General features: G+C 47.4%; 1 pseudogene; it reads left to right on the top strand.

The window, feature by feature from the left end:
- The first annotated feature begins 11,016 nt into the window (after positions 1–11,016).
- On the top strand, positions 11,017–14,046 carry LOC137232042 (lupus La protein homolog pseudogene; annotated as a pseudogene).
- The last annotated feature ends 10,717 nt before the right edge of the window (positions 14,047–24,763 follow it).

Below are 24,763 nucleotides of genomic sequence, written 5' to 3'. Positions count from 1 at the left end.
ATATCACCTGTTGGCTCTTGGTTTAGGTTAGATGTTCAGTTGCCCAGCAGAGCCCGGAGGAAGCGGGACTCAGAAGAAGTTGGCTTTGAGGGTTGAGGAAATAAGTTTCCACCCGGGATGTCCCTGAGGGAGGGCAGGCAGCATTTTGTGCGCGTGCCCTGTTGGTGGGGGCTGGGAGGGAGTGCAGGGGGTGTGTCCCTGGAGGAGGAAGAGAGGAGGGGGCATGGGAAAGGACCTGCAAAACACAGGTCTTGCTTCCTCCTCTGCAATGTCCACCCCGGGGCCCCAACAAATGAGCTTCGTGTGGAACTGAGGTGGGAAAGCCCCCGACGTGGAACCTCTCTCCTTTTAACACCTGGCTCTGCACAGGGCCCTGGGGTTGGGACACTCCGGCTTCTTAGAAAGAAACTGAAAGCCCTTAGGAGAAACTCCACCACTTCCCCTTCCTTAAGAGGAACTTGGAGTTGCTCTGACAGGAAAGTCTTGGTGGGGCTTCTCGGAAGCTGCCACCGCTGCTCTACTGAGGAAAACCGCAGGCCGCGGGCCAGGCCAGGGGCCAGGCTGGTGGAGAGCTGGCCATTGACAAAGTCACGGCCAAGTTGAATTGGGAAGCTGCCAAGGTTTTCTCTTCAGCTCCACCTGCCACCTCCTCTTTGGGGGGTCCTCATGCTGCTCCCCTGTCTCTCAGCCACCCAGGGTCCCCTCCCTGCCGTCCTGCAGGGCTCTAACCCAGACTGTGCTCGTGTCAGTGCTCCAGCCTCCCCTACTGTATTCACCACCCATCATGACTCATCCATCCCGCAGACAGGCACCGACCCTCTAGTAGGGGGAACTGGGGGACCTAGTGGGCACAGGGAGCTACGTTTTGGAATAGGTCACACCCTCTGAGCTGTCTCGGATGGCCTGGTGAGTTGAAAAAAGGGCATATACTGGGCACACAGGGATGCCTGCCTTAACGGTGGCTGCTGTTTGCTTCGTTCATTTCTAGACTGGACACAAGCTTCCCTCTGGGGGCTGGGGGGTGCCTCTCCCCTTCCCAGACTCATCCAAGGGCAGCTGCTGCAGCAGGAGGAGACAGTACACAGGGACAAATCACATGCAAGGCCCAGCCACAAAAGGGGCTAAGAGACCCTCAGGGCCTAAGTGTTAGTCCAAATGTGTCAGTAGGTTTGGCACCAGAATCTGGCCATGCCATTCCCCTGCTGAAAACTTTCCATGGCTCCCCACTGCCTGTGGGGACAGAGTCCAGACTCTGTGGCCCGTGTGTAAGGCCCTTTGCTGGAGCTCCCAACTCTCCTCTCCAGCTCCTCCCCTGGGCTTTGCTCTGTTTAGCCTCTGTTTTCTTCCCCCACCCAGCCATCTCCTGCTCACGTGCTCAGACCTAGCAGGGCATGGATTTCCTGGGGAAGTTGTCCCTGCCCCTAACTCCAGTCTAGATGGGTTAGGGGCTGCCTCTGTGACCTCACCGGGCACATTCCTCCCAAGACTTTTATCCACATCGCCTAGTGATTGCCCAGTCTCTTGATCATCAACCAGCCAGAGCTGTGGGCTTGGCATATCTCAACAAACATTTGGTGAGGGAAGAAATGAATAAATGAGTGGATTTAATGCTATCTGCCAGGCCGTGTGGCTGAGAGCCCCACGTGCCCACAGGTCCAGACATCCATGTGTGGATGTGTCCATCCAAGTGCAATGGGAGGAGACACGTGCTTGCTTGTCACCGTGTCCCTGAGTGTGTGTGGGTCCCTGTGTTTATCAGCCAGCATCGCTGATGATGTGCTGCGGGCCAGCAGGTGGCACTGCGCCCCTCTACTGAGGTGTTTGTCCATCCTGACTGCCACTGGCTGTCCTCACTGGAGGGGCCTCAGCAGGCACACAGAGCCTGCCTCCCTCAGCGCACAGGAGGCTGGGCTGACTGGGTCTCATGCGGAATCACTTTGGTCTTCCGATTGAGCAGCCAGGGCTCTGATGCCGCAGTGTGCAAACTCCCGTTCAACCCATGTCCGTGGCACTGTGTATGCCCAGAGCCAAGCCCCACAAGGGAGCCTGAAGTCCAGGCAGCCGCAGAGCACAAAGGTTAAAATAAAAGTATGGGCTCAGAGTCCCAGCTCTGCCTCTGACTGGCTGTGTGATCTTGGCCAAGTCCCTCAACCTCTCTGAGCTTGTTTTTTTTGTTAAGTGGAAATCATGGCAATATGTAAAATCAAATAATCGATGTAAAGCAAGGACCACAGTGGGGCTGTATCATAAGGCAGTGGCTCTCAAACTGTAACCTTAAAGGGCTTGTTAAAACACAGATTGCTGGGCTCTACCACCAGAGTTTCAGATTCAGTGGGTCTGGGGTGGGACCTGTGAATTTGCACGTCTAACGAGTTCCTGGGTGGTGCTGACGCTGCTAGTCTGAGGACCACATTTTGAGAACCCCTGGATACAGGATACACATAGTCAGTCGAGACACAAGGTTATAAACACAGCACAAAAGCAGCAGGTTTCTGGTGAGATATAATGGAAGCAGAGGAGATGGAGGGGCAAACTCCAAGGGCTATAGGGGCCCAAGGAAAAGGGACGTAACCCTGTGGCCTGAGCAGTAGGAAGGGGAGGAAGAGTGGCCTCTGGACCTGGCTCTGCTCTCTCCCGCCACTATTCTCAGCTCAGCCTCTGGGCAGTTATGCTGGAGGAAGTGAGCCCAGGGGCCGGCTGTCCGGCTGGCGGGGCACCAGGCCTGCCTTTCTCCACGTGGCTGCTGCCTTTCCCTGAAAGGGATGGGTCAGTTGGTTTTCTGCTCCTGGCTTGGCCTCTGCTGTGCTTCCTCAGCTTCTGGGAACTCACATTTCCTTTCTCTTTCTATTTTGAATAGTGCTTTTTAATCAAATTATCATGAAGGCAAAGCATGTCCATTTTAGAACATCAGTACAAAGCAGAAAAGTGTAAAGAAGAAAATGAAAATAGCGATCGAAGTTCCGCTCAGTGGTAATCACTGTCTATTTCCTTCCTTGTATATGTGTCTCATGCACAATATTGTATCCATTTGACATTGTAGCATAAATGTTATCCTTTGACATTAAAACCCTTAGGAAACATGAATTTAAGGGCAGCACGAGAGCCTAAGTGAAGCTCTTGATGCATTCACCGCTGCCCGTGTTTCAGGTGACTTCTCCAGGGGAACCTCCTAGAAAGGGACTCACTGGGTCCAAGGGCATAACAAGTTGGTTTTTTTGGGGTTTTTTTATGCGGTACACGGGCCTCTCACTGTTGTGGCCTCTCCCGTTGTGGAGCACAGGCTCCGGACGCACAGGCTCAGCGGCCATGGCTCACGGGCCCAGCCGCTCCGCGGCATGTGGGATCCTCCCGGACCGGGGCACGAACCTGGGTCCCCTGCATCAGCAGGCGGACTCCCAACCCCTGTGCCACCAGGGAAGCCCCATGACAAGTTTTAAGACTCTTGATACATATGGACAAAATGCTTTCCAGAAACATTGTGCAGGTTGATGTTCCCATCCAGGGTAGGAGGGGAGTGGCAGCTGCTGGGCCCAGTTCACAGCGTTTGAAATGAAATGAGGAGGCCATGCAGCCGCAAGGTGGGAGGGAAGAAGGGCCCAGCACTGTCCAGACTCAACATCCTCCCGGGCAGTGCCATGCCCCATGCCATGCTCCAGGCGAACGATGCGCCATCTTTGGGTGGACCTGGTCTGGGCAGAGCTGCCCTCCTGCTCCTGGAGCCAGGGTCGCTCTTGACCTTGTCACTTTCTTGCCTACCTCCTGTCCAGTCTGCAAATGCTGTTGGGACTAGTTTCAGAACATCCCGAGGTGACCACTTCTTCCCACTCCACCATCACCAACCTAGCCCATCTCTACCTGGATGGTCTCAGCAGCCCCCCATTATCTCCCTGTCCTCTTCCATGCCTTTCCCCATTAGAGTCTGTCTCCACAGCATCCAGAAAGATCCTTTTGAAACCTAAGTCTAACCAGGTCACTCTTCAGCTCAAAACCTTCCAATGGCTCCCACCTCACTCAGGGTTAAAAGCAAAGACCTCAGTATGACCTACAAGCCTTTAGGATCTGTACCTCCCCCACTCCCATTACCTCCCTGAGCTCACTTCCTACCACTCCCCCACTTACCTACTCAGCTCCCTGATGCTCCTCAAAACACCCAAGCACACTCCTGCCTCAGGCCTTTGCACTGCTGTTTCCTCTGCCTGGCACACTTCCTCGGCTATCCACAGGCGTCCTCCACTCAAATATCTTCTCAGAAACAACCACAAGCTAATATAACTTATTCTGGAAAGGCCCTCGCTGACCACTGTGTTCTTTCCTTTACCCTGTGTGATGCTCCTTCAGGGCACTGCCCACTTACTTGATTGTCTGTTTTCCTACTGGAAGAAAACCTCCACGAGGGCTGTCCTCTTTGCCTATTTTGTTCACTGCTGTATCCCCAGCACCTGATGCACAGTAGGTGTTCAGTGAACCTGTTGAATGGAAAACTGAATGAAAGATTTCAGCATCTGGGTATATGTGTGGTTTCTCCTCTAGACCCTACCTTGCCACCTCTAAGTCACCAGCTTACGGCCAGCGCCCAGTACATGCCAAGCACCCGTGTAGTGTTTGCCGTAAAAACAAACACGTGAGGGGAAGAAGGAACTTGAGGCAGGGCATGGGAGACTGCTGCATGGAGATTGGGAAACTGGGATTCCAGATGAGCCCCTGCCACTCACTATCACGGAAGCCTTGGGCAAGTCCCCTCACCTCTTTGAACCTTGGTTTTGTCATCCATAAAATGGGTATGATGATACCTGTGCTGGCAGCATCACAAGGCTGTGGTGAGGATTAAACGGCAAAGGTAGGTCAGCAAAGCACAAGGACAGCCCTGTCCAAGCTGCAGCTCCTCTATGAGGCTCTGCCCGACACCCGCCTCACCCCACCGACCACTCCTGCTCTGAGTACCCAAGGAGCCCTGCTGGTGTTTTCACATGCGGTGTATTTACAAGACTGTGCACCCTTGAGATGGGGCCAGGCCTCACCATCTCTGCATCCATCACCAGGCACTGTGCCTGGCAGCTGGGCAGTGCCCCTTGGACATCTGATAACTGGCCAACAAATACATTCACTGAAAGCGATAGACGTGTTACTGTGATACAAATAAATAAGGATGGGGATTTCAGACCCAGACAGAGGGCTGCAGTGAGGCAACCCAGCTGGGGGCTTTTTGGGTTCTGGGTAGCTGGGACTCCAAGTGCCCCGACTGAGAGGAAGGGAGAGAGGTACTGATGGACCGGTCTCGTTGACTCTGGGACAGGGTCTGGCCAGCTTCCTCCCCAGACATCTGCCACATTGGCCACATCTTCTGGGCTGTGGGGCGGAGGCCTGGCTGCCCACCTGCATTCCTCGCTCTGTGTACCCATGATCTCATGCTGGCCCTGCGGCCGCCCACGGGACAGGAGGCTTTGCCCCACTCTGCAGATGAGGAAATGGAGGCTCACAGAAATCAATGCCCCGACTTGGGTGGTCATCTTGCCTGGGCTTGGGCAGGCACCCTGGTGGGTCCAAGGCTCCAATGGGCAGGTGGAATGTGGTCAGGGAGACCCCTTCACACTGTTCAGTCGGGCTTTAGAAACCCCCATTGATCCTATACTCCCACTTAATAAACTCTGGTCAACTGGTCGACTGACTCTCCCTAGGGCTTTCCAGAGGGGTCCTGGGGTTTTCCAGGCCCAGCTGCCTTCCCTCTGCAGACTCGGTGACCCAGACAGGGCTAGCTGACAAACAGGTCCTGCCCAGGAGGGTTGTGGGATGCAGTGAGCGAAACTCCTTTTAGGAAGGAAATCATCTCAAAGCCAAGGTTGAGAAACAAGTGTCTCGCCAAGGCCTGGGGGTGGGGGAGCCCAGGTGAGCCGACTCAGTCCTCAGGAATGGGTGGGGTCTCGAGGGGGAGGTGGGCACTTCCTCCTGCCCCCGCCCAGGGTCCTGCTCAATCCTTACTGAGGAGTTTCCTGGCGACAGGCAGTTACCTGTCGGCCGCTCTTGTGGCAAGCAGCTTGGCGTGGCCCTCACCATCTCATTAGCGGTGATTCACCCAGGACTCACCTGGCTGTCAGGGACCTGTCCCACTGCCCGCCGGAACCAGCTTGGCTGGCACCCTTGGAGAGGCAGAGACCCTGTTCCTCCTGCTTTCCAGCTTCCGTGGCATCCAGGGCAGAGCCTGCGTGGCACACAGTCAGAACTCAGAATTCATTCATTCAACAAACAAATATTTATTGCACACCTACTGTACGCCAGGCAGTGTGGCTAGGTGCTAAGGATACAGAGTGAAACAGGCAGACCCAAATACCTGCCCTCCTGGAACTCACTTTTCACGGGGAAAGACAGACAGTAACCAAATAAGTATGTGAATCATACGAGCTCTTGAAGATGGTGAGTGCTGTGGGGAAAAAGCAGGGAAGGGCGTGAGATAGGGGTTGCAGTTTTAAGTAGAGTATTAGGGTGTACCTCTCTGAGAGGTGATATTTGAGGAGAATCTAATGAAGATGAAGGTGTAAAATAAGGGAGGGAAAAGGTGTACTAGAAACAGCAGGTGCAAAGGACCTGGGGTAAGAATGCAGGGTGGGGGCCATATTTAAGGACCGTCAAGGAGACCAGTGTAGCTGAAGCAGAGCAGGCGAAGAGGAGAGCAGTGGTCCAAGGCTGGGGGCGGGTTGTCCAGACTGTGCAGGGTCTTATAAGCCTTTGTAAGAACTTTGGCTTTTACTCAGCTGAATTCTGTCAAAATTCTCCAAAATCCCCCACACTGAACCCAAGACAAGTTTCCCAGGCTTCTGCCTGGCTCAGGAGCCAGAGAGCGAAGTCAAGGGTCAGGGATGGTTTCACAGAGGAGGGTCTGGAAGGATGAGTTTGATGAGCAGAGGCGTTGCTACCTGTGGAGGATGGGTGCAGAGGAAGATGCCAGTTTGAGAAACAAGTACCTACTGCAGAGGGATGTTGTGGGGAGAGGAAGAGAAGGGAGCAGAGGCTGAAAAGGAAAGAGCCCAGCCACCCCAAGCCTGTCCTTCTAGACTCAGCGGGGACACACCCACACTCTGCTCCAGCCTCTCTCTCAACTCTGGGCCTTTGCACATGCTGTTCCCTCTGCCTGGGAATCCTTGCTGTTCTTTGCCTGGTGAACTCCATTCAACCTCCACAAAGGGGTCCCTGAGTCCCCAGAGCAGGTGCTTCTCCCACCAGCTCAGCACTCTACCGCACCCCACCTTTGAAGCATTTTCACACTGGGTCATATCTGCTCCCTGAGGGGTCTCGCTTCTCCGTGGGATGGTGGCTGTGGACCACATGGGGGTTTGCTCACCTTTCCATTCTCTGGGCCTGACGCAGAGTAGGTGCTGAAACAGCTGAATGAATGAGGAGTCGCTTGCTAGGATTTGGATCCCTCAGAGGTTTCAGAACAGTAACAAGACCAGATTCACATTTTAAGAAGATGACTCTGGGTCAGTATGCATGGAGATGGGGGGGGGGGAATTGGAGGAGGGTGACAGCTAAGAGGCTACTGCAATAATCCCAGCAGGGGCAAGAGAGTGTCAAGGAAGAACAGAACCAGGGTGCCAGCTGCTGGGAGTGAGAGGAGCAGCAAGATCTGGGAGCAGTTTTTAGAAGGGACATCCACACTGGCCCTGGGGACGATGAGGAAGAGGGAGCAGAGGGTGGGGTCCAACTTTCCCTCTTGTGTTTTGCATCCTTCCCTCTGTCCTCCCCATGGATAGACAGAAACCACTTCTCAGACATAATACAGCACAGTGGTTACAAGCCCAGGCTTTGAAACCTGACTCTAGGTTCGAGTTCCATTTCCACCACATATTCGCTGTGTGACTTCAGGCAGCTTTACTCAGCCTCTCTGTTCTTCAGTTTACCCATCTGTAAGGCAAGGATGACAACTGAGAATCGGTTACTGGATTTCATTGATTCTAACATTGCTGTTTTAACATTTCTGAAATCTGAGTGAGTCTTAAAATCAATGGCATGTCATGGGTTAATTGGCAGCATTCTTTAGTGATACATCGTATGTGGAATATCTGAAGACTGATGGAGTCTCAGATTTGACAAAACACAAAGATATATGGAGAGACCAGTACCTGGCATGCCATAAGGGCTGAATAAATGTTAGCCATTATTACTGTCATTATTTGCTTTCTGGAGTGCTGTTTGTCATACAAGGTAACAGATGCCCCATCAGAATAAAGAGACGAGTATAATCTGGAGCTAAAAGAGAAAAGGAGCTAATTCATAAATAGCTATAAAGGTGAAAGAAATCTTAGTAATTTCCCCCCCCCCCAAAAAAAAACACCCATAGCGTAATGCTTCCTGTGAAAGAGCCCATAGAATTCTGCCGAAGTTCCCGAGAAAACTTCAGACATTCCTCCTTTACAATGGAGACCAGAACTCCTGGCTTCCTGACCGGCAGGGGGAACCAGGGCATGTCCCCAGATGACTTCGATGGTGTTCCCTGTGTCCTTTCGAATTTCCCTGAGTCACCATTACTCACTGCCCACAATCAGGGCTCAGCTACCTTCCAACCAGGAGACCGATGCCCTGGGATCAAGGGGCATCCTCAAACAAAAGTGTGATTATGGAGTGTTCAGCACGGGTTGTAAACTGTCTCCAGCTCAGGAGAGCAGGGTGACCCTCGCCGCTGTCTTATTTTTGGCCTCTCGGGTTGTGTTCCTGCCTACTGACTTGGCAAATCCTGGGCGACTCGCCTTGTTTTCTCTCCTTACTTAAATACATGTCTGGAAAAAGCCTCCACCCCCAGACCCTGCTGTGTGTGGAAATGGTGACAGGCCTGGAGGAGGAGGAACTAGTCGGCTGGTTCTCGGAGCCTTCCCCGGGATGAGGGGGAGAAGAGCTGGCCCAGGCAGGCGCTCTTAGGCCCAGCTGCTCAGGTCAGCGCCGCTCCCAGGGGCCGGTCCTGAGTCCCTTCAGGCTCAGCCAGGGCCCCCACCCACCCCAGCTCTTATTCTCTCCTGCTCTGTCTGTGTTGACAAGAGACCATCTCGGCTCCCTTTGCTGTGTCAGCCTCACAGAAAAGTCTGGTGACAGGGACCGGTTTGCGCCTGGGATTGGAGGGCAGTGAGGCTGAAAACTCAGGAATCCAACCACGCACAGGCAGCATGCACATGCTGGATGGCAAGGGGGTGGATGGAGGGAGCTCTGTAGCCGGCAGCCGGGGCCAGCTCTCAGCAAGGACGGAGGCAGAACAAGTGTGCCCTGGACACTCTCCCGGGGAGAATGAGGGACTGAGCAGTCAACACTGGGTCTCTTGGGAGACCCACCCTTTGAACAGGACAACTGCCCTCTCTCCTGGCCCCCAGACATCAGGCCAGCGTTCTTCCAGTGCCCCAGTCTGATGGCATCTTCATTCCAGAACATGCAATCTCCTGCAGATCTTTCCAATCACGAGTTCCACTGAGTCTCTTCTCTGGGCTGCGGTAAACACCAGGACGGTTTCAAAGCCTCGGGACACCCCATCCCACCCCTCCCATTTGCACGGGGAAGATGGAAGTGACAAAGGCGTGTTATGAACCCTTGAAGGAAAGCACTGCGTGATACCTGGGGAGACAGGTATTATCATTCCCATTTATCATCCCCATTTTAAAGACGAGCAGGCTGAGGCGCTGGGAGGTTAACAGCCTTGTCTGGGGTCCTACAGTTAACAAGTAGCAGGTTTGGGCTTTTCACCAAGGTCAGTCACCAAGAGCCTTCACACTTGACCTCTGTTATCACACTGCACGCTTAGCAGGTGCTTGACAAAGCCCTGGGCACACCGGGTGGGGGGGGGGGGAGCAGTGCTTAATAAACAGTAGCTAGGACTTCCCTGGAGGTCCAGTGGTTAAGACTCTGTGCTCCCAATGCAGGGGGCACGGGTTCGATCCCTGATCGGAAAACTAAGATCCCGCGTGCCTCATGGTGCAGCCAAAAAAACAGAAAACAAACAAACAAAAAACTGTAGCTACTGTGATAAACAATACTGATACTGATCTCAAACTCACAGAGGTTGCATTTTTGTTCGCATTTTAAAGATGCAGGGCTTCCCTGGTGGCGCAGTGGCTGAGAGTCCGCCTGCCGATGCAGGGGACGTGGGTTCGTGCCCCGGTCCGTGAAGGTCCCACATGCCGTGGAGCGGCTGGGCCCGTGAGTCATGGCCGCTGAGCCTGCGCGTCCGGAGCCTGTGCTCCGCAACGGGAGAGGCCACAACGGTGAGAGGCCCACGTACCACAAAAAAAAAAAAAAAAAAAGATGCAGCTGAGGCTCAGAGAGGCTTCATAACTTGCCCAAGACCACACAGTTAGTAAGTGGTGGAGCCGGGTCAGATTTGAACCCCAGTCTCTTCTGACTTCACAAGCCATGGTCTAACCACTGCACTCACTGTCTCTTTGGGGAAGCACCACTGGCCCTGCTCAGCTGCACCCCTCATAGATTGAGATTCTCTCTCTGCAGGGCCCCATATCTGGAATTTTCTCTTGCTCATCTCTCTCTCCTGGGCAGCACATGAGTTTTTGAAGCAGCTTCCCAAATGCAGGGACCTCTACCAGCTGTGCTGCACCCCATGCAAGCCACCTCTTTACTTGGTCTCCGTAGTGCCTCGAGGCCCCACCCCCAGAGTCCTTCAACAGAGCCCCAAAGCCCTGGCTTTGAACTTCTCAACAAGAATTTCTTCACCAAAGGTAATCTCAGGAGACATGTCAGGAGCAAGATAACAGTGGGGAGAGGTCACTGAGAACGATGAGAAGGGCTGCATGGGGTGGGGGGCGGGGGGGAATATGCCCCCCCCCGCCGCCCCCGCCCCCCCGCAGCAGGTCCCTTGTTTCCTTTGTGGGATCTTTGGAGCCAAAGCAAATATAGTAACAGACTTGGCCAACCTTAGCAGCTCGTGTGTGCGCCTCCCCATTTGCAGGCCACAGTGGACAGCTCTCAGCAGGTTGAAAGCCCTGGCATCCCTGTCCAACTTGGCTTGATTCTCCAAGGATCACTGACAAAACACACTCCTTTGACCAAATGCTGGGTCAATCCTGCAATCGGACTCATTTGCAGCATTTCTGGAGTGGTGAGAAGAAATGATAATAGTTCTGCAAAAAGAGATCCTGTTTACTTCACACATTAAGATGGCTACTTAAAAAAACAAAAAAAGAAGATAACAGGTGTTGACAAGGATGTGGAGAAATTGGAAGCAGTGTGCACCATCAGTGGGATTTTGAAATGATGCATCTGCTATGCAAAACAGTATGGAGCTTCCTCAAAAAATAAAATAGAACTAGCCATGTGATCCAGCAGTCCTACTTCTGGATGTAGACACATCCAAAAGAATTGAATGCAGGGTCTCAAAGAGATATCTGCGCACCTTTGTTCATTGCAGTGTTATCCACAATTCCACAAAGAGGTGGAAGCAATCCAATGTCCACTGAGGAAAAATGGATAAACAAAATGTGGTATATTCATACCATGGAATATTACTCAACTTTAAAAAAGAAGGAACTCCTGTCACACGCTACAACATGGATGACCCTTGAGTACATTTTGCAAAGTAAAAATAAGCCAGACACGAAAGGACAAAAAGTGCATAATTCTACTTATGGGAGGTATTTAAAGTGGTCAAGTTCATAGAAACAGAAAGTAGAATGGTGGTTACCAGGCACAAGGGGGAGAAGAAAATGGGGAATTTTTGTTTAATGGGTATAGTTTCAATTTTGCAAGATTAAAATGTTCTAGAGATTGCACAACATGTGGATATACTTATCACTACTGAACTATATGATTTAAAATGATTAAGATGGTAAATTTTATGTGTTTTGTTACCATAATTAAAATAACATTTTAGGCTAGGGATTGGAGACCTTGCTGTCGCTGTTAGTGACCCTGTGGCGTATCTCTGTGGGACCGGGAACTTAAAGATAGCCAGGATGGCAGAAAATGGTGATAATGAAAAAATGGCTGCTCTGGGGGCCAAAATCTGTCATCAAATCGAGTATTATTTTGGTGACTTCAATTTGTCACGTGACAAATTTTTAAAGGAATAGATCGAACTGGATGAAGTCTGGGTATCTTTGGAGATAATGATAAAATTTAATAGGTTAAACCGTCTAACAACAGACTTTAATGTAATAGTAGAAGCATTGAGCAAATCAAAGGCGGAACTTATGGAAAAAAGTGAAGATAAAACTAAAATTAGAAGATCTCCAAGCAAAGCCCTCCCTGAAGTGACTGATGAGTATAAAAATGATGTAAAAAACAGGTCTGTTTATTTTAAAGGCTTCCCAATTGATGCAACCCTTGATGACATAAAATAATGGTTGGAAGATAAAGGTCAGGTACTAAATATTCAGATGAGAAGAACATTGCACAAAGCATTTAAGGGATCAATATTTGCTATATTTGATACCATTGAATCTGCTAAGAAGTTTGTCGAGACCCCTGGCCAGAAGTACGAAGACACAGACCTGCTAATACTTTTCAAGGAAGATTACTTTGCAAAAAAAAATGAAGAAAGAAAGCAAAATAAAATCGAAGCTAAATTACGAGCTAAACAAGAGCAAGAAGAAAAACAAAAGTTAGCAGAAAATGCTGAAATGAAATCTCTAGAAGAAAAGATTGGCTGCTTACTGCAATTCTTGGGGGACTTAGATGATCAGACGTGTAGAGAAGATTTGCATATCCTTTTCTCAAATCATGGTGAAATAAAATGGATAGACTTTGTCAGAGGAGCCAAAGAGGGAATAATTCTGTTTAAAGGAAAAGCTAAGGAAGCACGGGATAAAGCAAAAGATGCAAATAATGGTAACCTACAATTAAGGAACAAAGGGGTCACCTGAGAAGTACTAGAAGGAGATGTGGAAAAAGAAGCATTGAAAAAAAAAAATAGAAGATCAACAAGAATCCCTAAACAAATGGAAGTCAAAAGGTCTCAGATTTAAAGGAAAAGGAAAGGGAAATAAAGCTGCCCAGATTGCGTCTGCTAAAGGAAAAGTAGTTTCAGGGCAAGAAAACTAAATTTGACAGTGATGATGAACACGATGAAAATGGTGCATCTAGACCAGTAAAAAGAGCAAGAGAAGAAACAGACAAAGAAGAACCTGCATCGAAACAACAGAAAATGGTGCCGGAGACCAGTAATTTAGTAAACATTTTTTATTCATTTTAATTAGATTTTAAGCTGCTTTTGTCTTTGGAGGCTTTTAAAAAGAAAAACGAATTAGGTCCACTTCAATGTCCACCTGTAAGAAAGGAAAATCTTTTTGTTGTTTAACTTGTCTTTTTTTGTTATTGTTATCAAAATCAGTATTTTTTTATGTATAATTCAGCTTGTGTTCTTAGTTATAAAAATTTAAATTAAAAAAAATAAAAAAATAACATTTTAAAAGGGAGGAAGGAATTCCCCGGCAGTCCAGGAGTTAGGACTTATCGCTTTGGGGCTGGATTCATTCCCTGGTCGGGGAACTGAGATCCTGCAAGCCACGTGGTGCAGTCAAATAAATAAATGAATAAAAGGGAGGGGGAACCTGTTGATTTCCTCACTTTGGAGGGATTTATAATACTGACCAAGCTAGGCACTTTATACATGTTATCTTCTTTCATTCCCACCATGACTTACTGTGGTAGACGTTGCTATTCCTTGTTTACAGCCTGGGAAACTGAGCCCCAGTGACAGAAACTGACTCACCCACAGTTTCATGGAACTCAGTGAGGGGAAGAGCCCCAATTTGTACTCAGATTTGTCTTCCTCCAAATTAGGAGTCTTGTCCCTGCCCTCATCCCCCTGCTGGCTGAGTGTCTCCTGATTCAAGCTCCCTATCACTGACGGAAAGAAAACAAACTTTTAATATGAGTGCTCCATTTCTCCAAATGGAGCCCAAGGTCCTGGGTGAGGCCCAATACATCTTCTATTCCTCGACTTGCCAGGGGAATTAAGCCGAGTACTGGGCACACGTAGTTACTGGGTAAAAAACACTTGAGAAGCAGTTGACATTGTTAAACTTCTCCAAGCTGATATTGTTAAAGTTCTCAAAAACTCCAGGAAGCGTTTTTGTACTAGGGGCAGGGTGCATGCGCAGTCCTTGGGGCGTGCGCGCATGCGATCCATTAGCGCAAGACCGTTATCACGTGACCGTTATCGCGGCAGTTAGAGGTCCGGCTTCGCTGACTGTCAGCCTCAAGGTGGTCCTCGAGGCGGAGAGCGCGGTGAGAGGTGAATGGCGGCGTTCTACGCGGGGCCTTCGAGGCCCCTGGCTGATGGGTGAGCTGCGAGGCCGGGGACAGGCTGGGGGATGTGTTCTCCAGAGCTCCAGGGCCCTCGCCACAGCCGCCCACTGGCCGGGGCCCAGGCCTTGAGGCAGCAGTGAACCTTTCTCCCATTCCCCGCTCGAGGCTGTTTGGAACAGTTCCGGAGAGCTGTGGTCCACATTCAGTGTCACTTGGGGGTAAGTCGCTCCAGCTTGCACAGGCTGGGAATTCTCTCTACCCCATTTGCGCTGCTTCCCTTGCGGGAAGTGAGCCACTTTGGGCCCATTCGCTTTTGAGAGCTGGGCCACTCTGGTTTTTTTGTTTTGTTTTCAATATTCAGGTATTTATTTGGTTGCATCGGGTCTTAGCTGCGGCCCGCGGGCTCTTCGTTGTGTGGGCTTCTCTCTAGTTGTGGTGCGCAGGCTCCAGGGCGTGTGGGCTTAGTTGCTCTGCTGCATGTGAGATCTTAGTTCCTGGACCAGGGATCGAACCAGCGTCCCCTGCATTGGAAGGCGGACTCTTGGACCACGAGGGAAGTCCCTTGGTCAACTCTGTTTGGAGGCCTCTGTCTGGGAGTGGAAGTGGAATTTTTTTTTTTTTTAATTGAAGTAAAGTTGATTTACAATGTTGTGTCAATCTCTGTGGTACAGAAAAGTGACTGAGTTACACACATATAGACATTCTTTTTCAATATTCTGTTGCATCCATTATGGTTTGTCACAAGGTATTGAATATAGTTCCCTGTGCTATACATTAGGACCTTGTTGTTTATCCGTTATTTTTTTTTGTAATTTTTTATTTTATTTATTTAATTATTTATTTATTTTTGGCTGCGTTGGGTCTTCATTGCTGTGCACGGGCTTTCTCTAGTTGGACCAAGGATAAAATGCGTGTCCCCTGCATTGGCAGGCAGATTCTTAGCCACTGTGCCACCAGGGAAGTCCCTATCCATTCTAAATGTAATAGTTTGCATCTACCAACCCCAAACTCCCAGTCCATCCCTCTCCTTCCCTCCTCCCCCTTGGCAACCACAAGTCTGTTCTCCATGTCTATGAGTCAGTTTCTGTTATGTAGATTCATTTGTGCCATATTTTAAATTCCACGTATAAATGATATCATACAGTATTTGTCTTTCTCTTTCTGACTTATGGAAGTGGAATTTAGACTACAACTCCTCTGATTTTCTGTCTGTGTGATGGTAATTTATCTGTTATGTTATTGTGTGTATCATTTTGGGGTGAGCCACTCTGGTTTGCTTTTTTTTGTGGGGCTTTTGTTTGTGGGACCGTGTTCGTTATGTTGTATGTGTGTGAATCAGTACTTGCACTGGCTAGTTGAGACGTCTTTGGTGAATAATGGAGCTGAGTGTGATGACACCAGGTATCCTTCCCTATTGTGTTGGGATTCGCCTGTGGTGAAGCGTTGTTTGGGATTTTCCCTTTGCAGTGATTGGGAAGCTCCCTTTTTGGTGCTAGGGAACTGTGATCCTGCAAGACCGTTTGGCATTGCATTTGTTTGGTTGATATTTGATAATGCCTGCTGTGATAATCAGAGCTCTTTCCATTTTATAGGCCCCCTAGAGTGTATTTTGCAAAACTGGGAGATTTTTAGTATGCTCCTAGAAAGAGAGAGAAAGTAGTTCGTTTGTTTGTTTTAACACTGCGTGGCCACTATATTCTTTAGACTTAAGAGGAAAATTGGTTACGATGAAACTCCTATGAAATTCCAAAACTGGTTCTTTTTGCATATGCAGTTAGAGAAAGCTGGCTTGATGGAATACTTTTTTCAGAATCCTGACCCTGAGAAAATAAAAATATTTTTAGGAGAAATCTTGAAGTTAACTAAGTAAATTTAACTTATTTCAACTGTTATTTTTGGTTTTGCATTTGCCAGGTGAATTGCCATGACACACACAGTCATGATTCCCTGTCTTTCCATTTGCATGTTGTTTGTTGTTAAAAAGAGGGATCCTTGTTTGAAAAAGTTAAGGATATTGTTGGGCTTCACTCTTTTGTTTCTGTCCTGCAGGAATTAGATTTTGTTCTTTGTGTGTATGTTTGCATTTGTCTTGTGCGTTAAGTGTGCCGGCTATGGGAAACTCAAATTTTTTTCCCAAATGCAGCCCCTTGAGGTGCATTCTCCAGAATTGGACCGCTTTCAGTTATAATATTGCTGAATTAACTTGTAAATGAGCTATATTTCATAGACTTAAAAGTAAGCACTTACAAATTAAATACTTCCTAATATTTAGAAAATTGTCCAAGGGTGGGGTGAAGGGAGATTGAGATTCACAGATTATATCTATGTATAAAATAGGTAACTAATGAGAACGTACTGTATAGCACAGGGAACTCTACTCAATGCTCTGTGGTGACCTAAATGGGAAGGAAATCCAAGAAAGAGGGGATATATGTATACATGTAGCTGATTTACTTTGCTGTACAGCAGAAACTAACACAACATTGTAAAGCAACTACACGCCAATAAAAATTAATTTTAAAAGAAAGAAAGAAAGAAAGAAAATTGGCCAAAATGAATTTCAGGTCCTCATGATTTTGGAAATATGCAGTACTGAATTGATATCCGGTACTGAAGCGAGCTTAAGCTTATTGGTTTGTTAAGTGTAATATTTCTGTTGTATCTAGGTATACTAGAGATCAAATAAGACCTTATATCTGTTGCAAATTTGTCAGCAAGGAAAATAACTTTGATATGACAAAACTTTAAGTCTATCTAAAATAGCCTTTCCAAATAAATAAATTAATTAATTAAATAAAATAAAATAACCTTTCCAGATTTTGGTAACTTGAAACTGATCTAAGTTAAATGGCAAGAATTTATTGACTATCTGGGTCATTTCAAATAGAATAAGGGAATTCCCTGGCAGTCCAGTGGTTAGGACTCCGAGCTTCCACTGCAGGGAGCACGGGGTCAATCCTTGGTCGGGGAAATAAGATCCCGCATGGTGCGCAGTGCGGCCAAAAAAAAACACCCAAAAAACAAAAATCAAATAGGATAAAATATTGGAACATTGGTTGCTGGGCAAATCTAAGTTTACCTGCCTTTGCATTCTGAGGAGAGGAAAACTAAAGCATAAGTTTCCAATCAGAAAATGCTGGTATGAGATTGCCAACAAACACATGAAAGAATGCTCAACATCACTAATCATTAGAGAAATGCAGATCAAAACTACAGTGAGGTATCACCTCACACCAGTCAGAATGGCCATCATCAAAAAATCTACAAACGGGCTTCCCTGGTCGCGCAGTGGTTGAGAGTCCGCCTGCCGATGCAGGGGACATGGGTTCGTGCCCCGGTCCGGGAGGATCCCACATGCCGCAGAGCGGCTGGGCCCGTGAGCCATGGCCGCTGAGCCTGCGCGTCCGGAGCCTGTGCTGCACAACGGGAGAGGCCACAACAGTGAGAGGCCCGCGTACTGCAAAAAAAAAAAAAAAAATCTACAAACAATAAATGCTGGAGAGGGTGTGGAGAAAGGGGAGTCCTCTTGCTCTGTTGGTGAGAATGTAAATTGATACAGCCACTATGGAAAACAGTATGGAGGTTCCTTAAAAAACTAAAAATAGAGCTACCATATGACCCAGCAATCCCACTACTGTGCATATACCCTGAGAAAACCATAATTCAAAAAGAGTCATGTACCACAATGCTCATTGCAGCTCTATTTGCGATAGCCAGGACATGGAAGCAACCTGGGTGTCCATCGACAAATGAATGGATAGGAAAATATGGTGCATATATACAATGGAATATTGCTCAGCCATAAAAAGAAACGAAATCGAGTTATTTGTAGTGAGGTAGATGGACCTAGAGTCTGTCATACAGAGTGAAGTAAGTCAGAAAGAGAAAAACAAATACCGTATGCTAACACATATATATAGAATCTAAAAAAAAAAAAAAAGGTTATGAAGAACCTAGGGGCAGGACAGGAATAAAGACACAGACGTAGAGAATGGACTTGAGGACACGGAGAGGGGGAAGGGTAAGCTGGGACAAAGTGAGAGAGTGGCATGGACTTATATATACTACCAAATGTAAAATAAATAGCTAGTGGGAAGCAGCCGCATAGCACAGGGAGATCAGCTCGGTGCTTTGTGTCCACCTAGAGGGGTGGGATGAGGTGGGGGGAGATGCAAGAGGGAGGAGATGTGGGGATATATGTATATGTATAGCTGATTCACTTTGTTATAAAGCAGAAACTAACACACCATGGTAAAGCAAGTATACTCCAATAAAGATGTTAAAAAAAATGCTGGTATGACAAACAGTTATTATATGTTTTGAGCAAAAAAGGAGTTTTATGCATGGTCAGGCTAAGATTAGATTAAACTTAGTTAGGTAAATGGAATTTGTTATTAAAAGTAGGGTAGTGCAAGACTAGATTTGGTTCCTCTCTGCTAAGAGAACAAGTTTACTTAGAATGCTGATTTTGATAACAGATTATATGAACTTCCTTGCCTTTAAGTGATCTGTATTGGCTTTTGAGATCTCTTCTCACTTTGGATAAGAAATAAGTAATGTCTTATAGTGACCTATGATCTTATTTAATGAAATGTTTTGAAACTTTTTGAAAAACTTCCCAAATATCAAATTTTAATTAAAGTTCTTTTGACCTCCAGCTAACTTCGGGATGCTTAAGAGGGCCCCTGAGGCATCTCAGAGAGGAATATTTAACTAGTATTATTTGGTATATTGAATTACATGGGAAGCATTGTCAAATGAGTGATAAATCTTCTCAGATTATACGGTATGGATAAATGTTACTACTATAGATATTCTAGAAATTATATAAAGTTTCTGAAATATAGATATGTCCTGGAATAATCTATCAGCCATAATTCTGGTTATATCAGAACAACTTGATTAAGCTTTTTTGTCAACACATTGTGATCAGATCTTTAACCTTGCCTTTTTAAGTCTTTAATAGACAGTTAATCTGATACTTTGCAAAAGTGCTTCATCTTCAAGAAGATTCATAGGAAGGGCTTTCTGACAAGTACAGGTCTCTAATAAATCTCAGATTATACTGCTGAACTGGGTAAGAAATTTAAAATCCTAATGGAAAACGTGATGGCTTCATAAAAAGTTAACAAAAGGATTGGGTACCATGTAAACTGGTGAATATGGTTACAATGTTTATGGGTTTTGTCTGGAGTATTACTGATTTTGATCTGTGTTCTCCAGATACAGGGAAGCCCTTCCCCTCACGTTACTCCTGACTTAACAACAATTTGGTAAATTTTACCTCTTTGAGTAAAATTGAAATATTTTTCTTTTCTCTCTGGCTGGTCCCTCCAGAAACTGGAGATTCTTGGGTTCTGGGCAGCCTTGTCAGGTGAAAGGGAAAGACTATCTCCTAGCATGTACAGGAATCTTGATATTTTGGGGACCGAGAATTCCACTAAGGCAAAATCTGATGGCAGGCTTTTAGCATTTCCTGGCCTTGAGAGGCCTTTTGGGAATTCATTCTAAGACTCCTGAGGAGTTCCACCAAAGCCAGTTCGGAGGAGCCTAGTAGTCAATTGACTGGATTTATTTTACAAACAAATTAGTCTTGATTTGGCATGTTTGTGAAAAACACTGCTTGCTTTGAGTCTGTTGCTGAAAGCACATGTACAATGCTTGTGTGACAACTGGGTATAAGTGACAAAATTATGGCCTATAAAGTGTTTCTGCATTAACATACTTCAGAGCCTGTTCACAATATCTGATCACTTTTCCCCAATGTGAATATCTAGGCAAATATAAAGAAGGCCTAGCACTGAGGGGCACGATCTAGACCCAGGGCAAGCAGCTAAATAACTCCAGCATCAAGGGACATGTTTTGGTTCGTTGAAGGATTTGCAATTGAAAAGGGAGATGACAAGGGATTCCCTGGTGGTCCAGTGGTTAGGACTTGGTGCTTTCACTGCAGGAAAGGTTCAGTCCCTGGTTGGGAAACTAAGATCCCACAAGCCGTGTGGTGCCACCAAAGAAAAAATAAATAAATAAAAAAGGAGATGATGCACATATTTTGAGGTATGGGGAAGTTCTGGCTGATACATGATTTAACTTAAACTTTACTGACCAGAGCAGTCTGTTTTGTGGTCTTTTGAACATGCATTGTACAGCAGTCTTGGGCATTCAGGAGGGGGATACCTTTGAAAGTCAAAAATGGAATAGCTGTGCTTCAGATATTCAAGGTAAAACTAGGTGGCCATTGTGGATGTGATTTCAGACACATTCCTGTATTGTTGAGGACTTGAATTTTCTGAGCTGTGTCATACTCGGGATTCCCCCAGCCATTCTCAAAGCAGTGTCTGCTGGCAGATGGCAGCTTCAACCTTATAACCTCAAGGTCTCCTCTGGTAACTATTAGCAGAAAAAGGAGACATGTAGTGGCCAATAACTCCAGCTACATATATGTTAATACCACATTAGAGGTTAAAACCTACTTAAATAAAACTATTATACAAGACTTGGATCCAGGACTTGGAACTCAGGACTATTTCCAACTTGGTATCCATTCTCCGAATAAAGGTAGGACTACAGCCCATTTTAGCAGGAAGTAGCCAGAGTGGTCATTGCCCCATTCCTTGAAAGACTTGGGGAAGGATAAAACAGGGTTGGAGGCTGAAACTGAGTCCCCCTAAAACTGAGTTCCTCTGCTGAGTTTATGATTAACCTCTCTATCCAAACCATTATACTCATGTGTTCTCCGCAAGATTGAGGAATATCAAAAAAAAGGGGGGAATTGAAATAGGGGCAGGGTGGGTGTGCAGCTGTTAACATTGGACCGTTAGTGCAAGACCCATAGTTCTCGACCATCAGCAAGGTGGTTAGAAGTCCCACTCCATCAACAGCCAACCTCACAGTGGTCCTTGCAGCAGGGAGTGTGGTGAGGTAACATCTTCATGGAAAGTACCATTTAAGTACTTTCGGCTCACAAAGCATTTTCACATACGTTAACCTGTTTGCTCCTGATGGTATCCTTGGATAAAAGAGATCATCATCATCTGCATTTTACAGATGAGGGAAGCACAGCCCAGAGGGACATGTTCAAGGTCCCCCAGCTGGGATTACAATCACTGGAGGCATGACTGGACAGGTGTCTCAGGACCCCGAAGTCTGTGATGCTTTCACAGGTGGCCTCATAAATTATGGCCAGGCTCTCTCTCTCACTCAGCCTTCTCTGTTGATCTTGTGCTATGCTCACCTGCTGACCAAGAGGGTGAGCCTTGATCTCCAAGGCCAAATAAATTCTGGACAGTCCGCATGAAGGCTGGAGACGCTTTTCTTGAGATTGCAGTTTTAGCATCGAATACCCAGCCAACTACCATGTGCCAGTGAGTGAAATGCTGGGGCATTCCCAGGCCCAGGAAAGGGTTGGTCAAAAGGGGTCAGGCTGGAGTCCAGCTAAGCAGGGAGGCCTGGCAACTGGCACAGGGCAGGGAGGCACAGATGGGGTCAAGCTTGGGGACATAGCTAAGGCCGTGGTGTCAATATGAGCCAACCTGGTCTGCTGCCCAGGGGTTGGAGCTTTGCCCAGAGGGGCCAGAGGGGGCAGAGGAGAGGACCGAGGTTTCTTGCTCTCTGCCCTATCTCCCGCACCCCCATCCCACCACCCCCTGCCAAGTGCAGACAGCTGCAAGCCCGAGGATGCTGGCCCTAGAGTGAGGGTGGTCGTGGCCTGCAGGTGGGGGCAGCAGGATGGCCACCCAGTGGCCAACCACATCTGTTTGGTCCTTTCATTATGACATTTTTTCCTCTGATTACAAAAGTATCTTGTGTTCACAATAAAAAAAATTGAGGGCTACCAAAAAACCCACAAAAGCACAAGATAAAAAGCACCCATAATGCTCTCTCTTTTTTAACTGTATAAAGGACAAAAGGTAAAAAGTAAACACCCTCATCTCCCCACTCCTCACTCTCCCCTCCCCCACACACCCAGGGGTCATCACCGATGGCAGTTTGATAATGTTTGTTACGGCTCCTCTCTTCTTCTCTCTTCCTGTTGGAGGGAAGAGGGCAGTGATTTCCCAAGAAGTGAAACAAAAACTCAGTCACTGTTTTGACTGACAATGTAAACATTTGGTTTTAATTCCTTTTAACTAAGTTGGTGACAAAGTGCTCTGTTTGAGAAGTGTCCTGGCTCCATCTACTTTGGACACTTGTACCTCCCCCACCTCTGGCTGCCCTTATCACCTCCCTGTGAGGAAGACCAGGGAAGGAGGCCTCTGGGGGTTGATTTCAAGGCAATTAGGAGGCTTTCTGCTTCCAAACACTTCTCTTTTTTTCAAGACACACTTTATTTATTTATTTATTTTTGGCTGCGTTGGGTCTTCGTTGCTGCGCACAGGCTTCCTCTAGTTGTGGCGAGTGGAGGCTACTCTTCGTTGCAACACGCAGGCTTCTCATTGCGGTGGCTTCTCTTGTTGCGGAACATGGGCTCTAGGCCCACAGGCTTCAGTAGTTGCAGCATGCGGTCTCACTAGTTGCGGCACGCAGGCCCTAGAGTGCACGGGCTTCGGTAGTTGTGGCACACAGGCTCAGTAGTTGTGGCACACGGGCTTAGTTGCTCTGCAGCATGTGGGATCTTCCTGGACCAGGGATCGTGTCCCCTGCATTGGCAGGCGGATTCTTAACCACTGTGCCACCAGGGAAGTCCAAACACTTCTCTATTATGTCACTGATGCCTGAAATTCCACTGTTGAGATGTCATACCTTTAACAGAAAACTTCATTTTCCCTGAAAATACAACTGCCTCAAGGGAACTGTGAATCCTTTAAGAGTATGGAATACAAAATGAGTTTTAAATTTCTTTCCTGAGGACAAGGTTTGTTTTTTTTATTTTTAAAGATATTAATGTTCCTTTTTTTTCTCCTCATTATAAAAGTAACACATTTGTTGTGAAAAATGTAGAAAAAGAGAAAAGCATAAATGAGAAAATAAAACCAAATTTGCTCACAGAATATTGCCCAGAGATAACAAAACTAACGTTTTTATGTAAAAATCTTCTGGTCTTATAAATTTTATTTTATTTTTGGCTGCACCACACGGCTTGTGGGATCTTAGTTCCCCAACCCAAGGATTGAACCTGTTCCCTCTGCAGTGGAAGCATAGAGCCCCAACCACTGGACCGCCAGGGAATTCCCTTCTGGTCTTTTTTCTATGTGAATTATATATGTGTAGATAAACGTACACAAACGCATTCGCATACACACGTATAAATAATGCCAAATTGGCACTTTCTTTTATTATTATACCATGTCACTAAATATTCTTTGATATCATAACTCTTAACACATACATGTACACTGTCATATAAATATACCCAAATAGGGAACTAGTCCCCCCACTGCTGGACAATAAGCTGGTGCTAATTTTTCTCCACGATATCCAATGCTGCAATGAACATTCTTGTGTAGAAATGCTGCAAGCAAGTTTTAATCACGGGATTAGGGAGCACACACTTACATGCCAGTGTCTGGGGGCAGGAGGCCATTGAAAAGAGTGTTGTCTACCAAAAACCTGTGGAACGTGGAGACTGAGGGCACCACAGCCTTCACGGACTCATGGCGTGGCCTGCGGCTAGCCCACCCTGAGTGGCCCGTGAGACATGGCAGGAAGGTGCTGCTTGCTGGCCAGATTAGCAGCCTTAGTGCTGTCCTCCCTCTATAAAAATAGCTCACATTCTACAATGGACAGTCCGCGCTACTCTGTCTTAGGGCAGGCCGCACCCACAGGCACAATCTGGCACTGCTGGGGCATAGGAGCCCACACCCTGGCCACAGCTGCCCGGGCCAAGGTTCAGCCTGACACAAAGGCAGCCATTTATAGGCTAGATGTGCAGGAGGGGCAGCCCAGCATTAAAACTCTGCCCAGTGGGGACCTTCTCTATTGGACAGTGGCTCACCAAGCCAGCTGTCTCTCACCAGGATGCTTGAAAACCAGAGGACCATTAAGTGGTCAGAAAGTGAGGGTTGGGGACTTCCCTGGTGACACAGTGGACAAGACTCTGAGTTCCCAATGCAGGGGGCCCAGGTTCAATCCCTGGTCAGGGAACTAGATCCCATATTCATGCCGCAACTAAGAGTTTGCATGCCACAACTAAGGAGCCTGCCTGCCACAACTAAGACCCAGTGCAACCAAATTAATTAATTAATTAATTTAAAAAATATATATAGATACAACCACAGGTGCCACTACAACCACTTTCTAATTGTTCTTTTTACAGTCACTGAAGTAATTTATTAAAAAAAAAAAAGTGAGGTTTATATGGGGAGAAGGTAGTGGGCAGGAGTCAGGATGTAGAAACCAGGAGGCAGCAGAAGACATTAGGTGAAGAGAGTCCATAATTGGGTTTGTTGCAAGCATCCAGTGACTCCAGAATGAGGACCCAGTTGTTCCAGAGGGCTGCTCTTTGTCTGGTGAGATCCCTCCTGGGCTTCCTAAACAGCCTTACAATAAAGGCTTAGCCCTGGAAGTAACCAGAGTTGGTCTGTGTCCCCTG

The sequence above is a fragment of the Pseudorca crassidens genome, chromosome 10 (assembly GCF_039906515.1).
Source record: "Pseudorca crassidens isolate mPseCra1 chromosome 10, mPseCra1.hap1, whole genome shotgun sequence".
In the NCBI taxonomy this organism is placed as follows: domain Eukaryota; kingdom Metazoa; phylum Chordata; class Mammalia; order Artiodactyla; family Delphinidae; genus Pseudorca; species Pseudorca crassidens.
The sequence above is the reverse complement of the archived record's forward strand: the minus strand, read 5'-3'. Positions and strand labels throughout refer to the sequence as shown.